Here is a 5,252-nt window from a genome sequence, read left to right on the forward strand (position 1 = left end):
CGCTTAATTATGACAAATGTACTCTTAGACAGGGTCTATTCCTCCTCTGAATAAGAGCATGTCTTGAATCAAGATCTGGGATATCAAAACAAGAATTAAGAACACATAATTAAGAACAAGTTAAATATTTATCATACGATTGAAAAATAATAACAAGATTCGTCTTAGGTTTTATTCCCCTTAGGTATTTAGGGGTTTTAGTTCATAACTAAATAAGAAAACATCTCAGAAGAATAAAGAATACAAAACATAAAGAAAACCCAAAACTCCTGAAGGGAAATTGAGGAGAGATCTTCAGTCTTGATGATGAATCCGGCTTCTGAGATGGATCAATCGGCTTCCTTGGAGTAATTCCTTACTCCCCCTTCTTTTTCTCCATTTTCTTCCTTCTCTAGGGTATATTTATAGGCTTTGGAATGCCTAGAAGCCCTCAAAATTAGCCTTTTCTGAAATGGACTCAACTTGGGCTCGGTAGGGACACGCCAGTGGCACACGCCCATGTTCAATTACTTTAGGCCATGCTTGAGCCTACCAAATTGACACGGCCGTGTGGTCTGCCTGTGTGAGTAGGTCCAGGCCATGTTGATTTTGTACCTTGGCCCATTTTCTTCGTTTTTGGCCCGTTTCTCATTCCTTTCGCTCTCCTATGCTCTTCTAAGTATAAAACATGAAATTAAAGCATTAGGAGCATCGAATTCACCAATTCTAATGGGAAATCATCCATAAAATGCATTAAACATGGGGTAAAATATGTATAATTTATGGTTCATCAAATACCCCCACAGTTAAGCATTTGCTTGTCCTCAAGCAAAATTCTCAACTCATAATCAAAATAAATTCTTCTCAACTTATAATTTCTATCATATCTCAAAATAATCCATAGGTAATCATATATTGAGAATTCAACTAAAAGAACATAAAAGTTTCAAACATTCCAAGTTGAGTATTTAATCATGCAAACATAAGTGTCTCTCCGCATCTAAGTAATTACCTTTGATTCAGAATATCACAGAGTTTCACATCCTCACTAAAGATTCACTCAAATCACTCGAGGTGTTTAAGGACAATAAAGGAAGAACTCAATAGTCAATAATGAAAATTCATTACCATAGGCCTGCATGAAAATCAAATCTCCACGACTATAATTTAAGATGATACATCAATTAAAAGGTCTTTGGAGGGTTGTAATGAGGCTTGGTTAGAGGATGTGGTCACAAGCTGAAAGAAAGGGTTAGAATCGAGATTCAATTGAAAAATTACCTAACTAGAAAAGGAGTTAATCATTACTTGCATACAATAGAGCTTCTTCTTAAACTATGGAATTTAACTTTTGAAGCTTACAAACAAAAGATAACTACTAATGTGTATACATGTTTTTTTTTTAAGAACAAGTTAAATTAATATAGACTAACTATTAAGAACAAAACATAGCTAAAGCAATCCATTCAACTCAAATCTCGAAAAAAATAGGGATTAATTTAGGGGATTTCAACAATAATGGGTTAAGGGTTAATATTGAGGTTAATATAAAGAATGGCTTGTTAGGCTCAAGGGGGTTTACTAGGGGTTAATCGTGGAGGTAGGCTTTTCATGGCATGAGTGGGTTAATCCTAAGTGCCTTAATCATTTTGATATATCAAATCAAATGGTGTGGTCTCAACATGTATAATCAAGCAAGTTCTAGAATAACAGTTTAATACTGACGCACTCAAAGCAATAATAAAAGTGAGCATGAAAGGATTAATAGATGCTCAAAAGGCTCAAAAATCTCACAAAATTTATGGCTTTTTGATGTTTAGACTCGTGAATTCCAATTTAAAGTAATACCTAGACTTGGGGAAACAACCTATAATTTTAAATTCTTAAAAATCAACTTATCATGCTTGATTCTCTAATGTCTTAAAGTTTAAACAATCAATGCATAAATCCCTATGTTTTAATTCAAGATATATCAATCAAAATCATAAATCAATTACAATTTATCCTAGATATGATATGAGAGCTTTTCAAGAGAACCAAGTAATCATTCAGGGATTTTTCTGATAATGAAATGAATTCCCCCCACACTTAAAATGTACATTGCCTTCAATGTACAAAGTTACATATTAGAGTCTATAAAATTAAGATAAGGAGAGAAGTGAAACTTTCTATATTAAGAATGGATGATATTCTTGGATTGACGAGATCGAGTATTGGAGATAACTCTGGATGGCAAGCTTGACTCAGAAGGTAAGCCGTTTTTAAAAGGAAAATAAATGAATCTTAAAAACTTAATGAAAGAAAAAGAAAATAAGATAATTATTCTAATTTTTCAAGTGGCACGGCCAGTGCATATGCCCCTGTGGTTCGTGTTTTGACCATGTTCATAGCGAATTGTGATGTCATCACACGGCCTTTTCGAACGCCCGTGTGTATAGGCCGTGTGGCTACAAGATTGTGTCACACGGCCGTGTCGAGCGTGGTTCACTTTTCCCACAATCGTGTAGGTTTTCGCACACCCGTGCCATTTTGACAGTGTTGTCCACGGGTGCTAGACACGGGCGTGTCGCACGCCCGTGTTGTTTTAACAGGTTCGCCCATGGTTCTTCCACACGGGCGTGTTGCACGCCTGTGTTGTTTTGGCAGGCTCGACCACGGCCATATCGCATGGCCGTGGCATTTAATCGTAGCCCGTGTTGGGGAAATCTTTTGCCCTATTTTTACACGGCCTTAAGCACGCCCGTGTACTTGGCCTTGTCTTTGTGGAAACACCTATATTCAAGATTTCTATTAGTAAGTTAAGAGTTAAATACCAAAATTTTAAAAAATTAATATTGTTAGTGCTCGGGTTGCCTCCCGAGAAGCGCTTATTTATAGTCTAAGCTCGACTTACCTCTCCAGTTAATGGTCATGGCGGTTTGAGGAGTTTATACTCCTCATTCCTGCTATCATTCTCATCAAAATAGGGTTTTAATTGAGTGTTGTTTACCTTAAAAGTGTCGAACTTGGGATGACTCACCTCCACTGTGCTGAATGGAAAAATACTGAGTACCATAAGAGGGATTTCCTTACTCGGTGTGGTACTGACAATGTGGGGATCTACGGCATCTAATAAGACCTTATAACCAACCTTAAGTTGATTTGGAGAGGTATCGAGCTCGTTTTGGTGTAGTTTCGGTTTGTTGAGTGTTCTTGGTTTGTGCGTCTGCCATTCATCGAGTTCCTCGATTTGTAATCTTCGATCTTCATGAACGGGTCCTCTACTAGTGCTTGAGAACTACTCGTGTGCTTCCTTCAGGCTCATTTTCTGCAAAGTAGGTTGCACCATATTGTTAGTTTTAGTAGAATGGTTGAAATGATCACCTTCAATTCTTGATGTGTTGCCAGAATTGTGAGCTTGAAGGGTGATTGTTTCATCTCCCACCCGGAGTGTGAGTTCACCTATGCCAACATCAATGATGGTTTTAGCAGTTGCTAAAAAGGGCCTTCCTAGAATTAAGAGAGTGTTGCTATCCTCTTCTATGTCTAGAACAATAAAGTCAACGGGAAATATAAATTTATCGATTTTAACTAGCACATCTTCAATAATACCTCTAGGGAATCTTATAGTTTTATTACCAATTGAATGCTCATCCTAGTCTGTTTGGGTTTCCCAAGACCTTGTTGCTTAAACATTTTGTAAGGTATGACGTTGATACTAGCCCTTAGATCAGCTAATGCATGATTAACTCTAAACTACCAATTAAGCAAGGAATAGTAAAGCTCCCTAGGTCTTTTAGTTTGTTGGGTAGTTTATTTTGGAGAATGGCCGAGCAAACTGCGTTCAGCTCCACATGCGACGCCTCGTTCAACTTCCACTTATTTGCTAAAAACTCCTTTAAAAATGTCATTGCGTTTGGCATCTGCGACAGAGCTTCAATAAATGGTAAGTTAATATGTAATTTTTTTAAGAGTTTAAGGAATGTACCAAATTGTTCATCTGAGCGGTCTTTCCTTGTCGCGTTGGGGTATGGCACACGAGGTTTATACTCGACAGTCACTATTTTGTTTGTATTTTGATCTATCTCACCTTGACCTTTGCTTACCACAGTTTCTTGCCTCGGTTCTGGTTTAGGTTCAACGACTCCTTCATCATCTTGAATATTAATTGCGTTGAGTTGTTCCCTTGGGTTAGGTTCGGTATTACTTGGCAAACTACCTTGTGGTCGTTCGGAGATTAGTTTGGAAAGCTAGCCTATCTGAGTTTCGAGGCTTTGGATCGACACTTGTTGATTTTTAAGTGCTGTCTTGGTGTTCTGAAAACAGGTTTCTGACAGTGATATAAACCTTGAGAGCATCTCTTCATGGTTTGGCTTCTTTTCCTGTTGGTAGGGTGGTTGTTGAAAACCCAAAGGATGTTGTGGTCTTTGATTTCCTTGGCCTCCCCATGAAAAATTGGGATGGTTCCTCCAACCTGCATTATAAGTGTTACTATATGGATTGTTTTGAGGTCGAGGATTATTACCCATGTAATTTAATTGCTCGTTATCAATGTTGTGGCCATAAGGTCGGTATTTCAAATGGCTTGTTCCACCGCTACTTATTTCGCACTACATTATTGGGTGAACCTGTGAAGAATTAAGCAAAACCATCAATCTTTTTATTCAAGAGTTCTAACTGATTAGAGAGTATGGTGACCGAATCAATGTTATAAACACCGACTATTTTCGTTGGCTTTGTCCTCATGACTTGCCACTAATAGTTATTCAGTGACATCTCCTCAATAAACTCATAGGCATCTTCAAGTGTTTTATTATTGATGGTTCTGCCAGTAGCTACGTCAACCATTTGTCGAGTCAAAGGATTTAGACCATTGTGGAATGCTTGAACTTGGAGCCAAAGCAGTAACCCATGGTGAGGGCACCTTCTCAGTAAGTCCTTGTATCTCTCCCATTCATCGTAGAGTGTGTCTAAATCCATTTGTGCAAAAGACGAGATATCATTACGTAATTTAGCCGTTTTAGCCGGCGGAAAATATTTTAGTAAAAATTTTTCGGTCATTTGTTCCCAAGTAGTAATTAACCTTCGTGGTAACGAGTTCAACCACTGTTTAGCTTTGTTCCTCAATGAAAAGGAAAATAACAGAAGACGTATGGCATCATAAAAAACGCCATTAATTTTAAATGTATCGCATAGTTCTAAGAAGTTGGCTAAATGAGCATTGGGATCCTCATCCTGCAAACCATCAAACTGAACAAATTGTTGTATCATTTGAATAGTGTTAGGTTTTTATT

The 5,252-nt window shown here is 37.6% G+C and overlaps 1 non-coding gene across 1 annotated transcript; it reads left to right on the forward strand.

Annotated features, from left to right (window-relative positions):
• The first annotated feature begins 4,864 nt into the window (after positions 1-4,864).
• Positions 4,865-4,971, forward strand: LOC128289467 (small nucleolar RNA R71). Its single transcript, XR_008279116.1, has one exon. It is a non-coding gene; the product is annotated as a small nucleolar RNA R71 (small nucleolar RNA).
• The last annotated feature ends 281 nt before the right edge of the window (positions 4,972-5,252 follow it).

Source organism: Gossypium arboreum, chromosome 2 (assembly GCF_025698485.1).
Source record: "Gossypium arboreum isolate Shixiya-1 chromosome 2, ASM2569848v2, whole genome shotgun sequence".
In the NCBI taxonomy this organism is placed as follows: Eukaryota; Viridiplantae; Streptophyta; class Magnoliopsida; order Malvales; family Malvaceae; genus Gossypium; species Gossypium arboreum.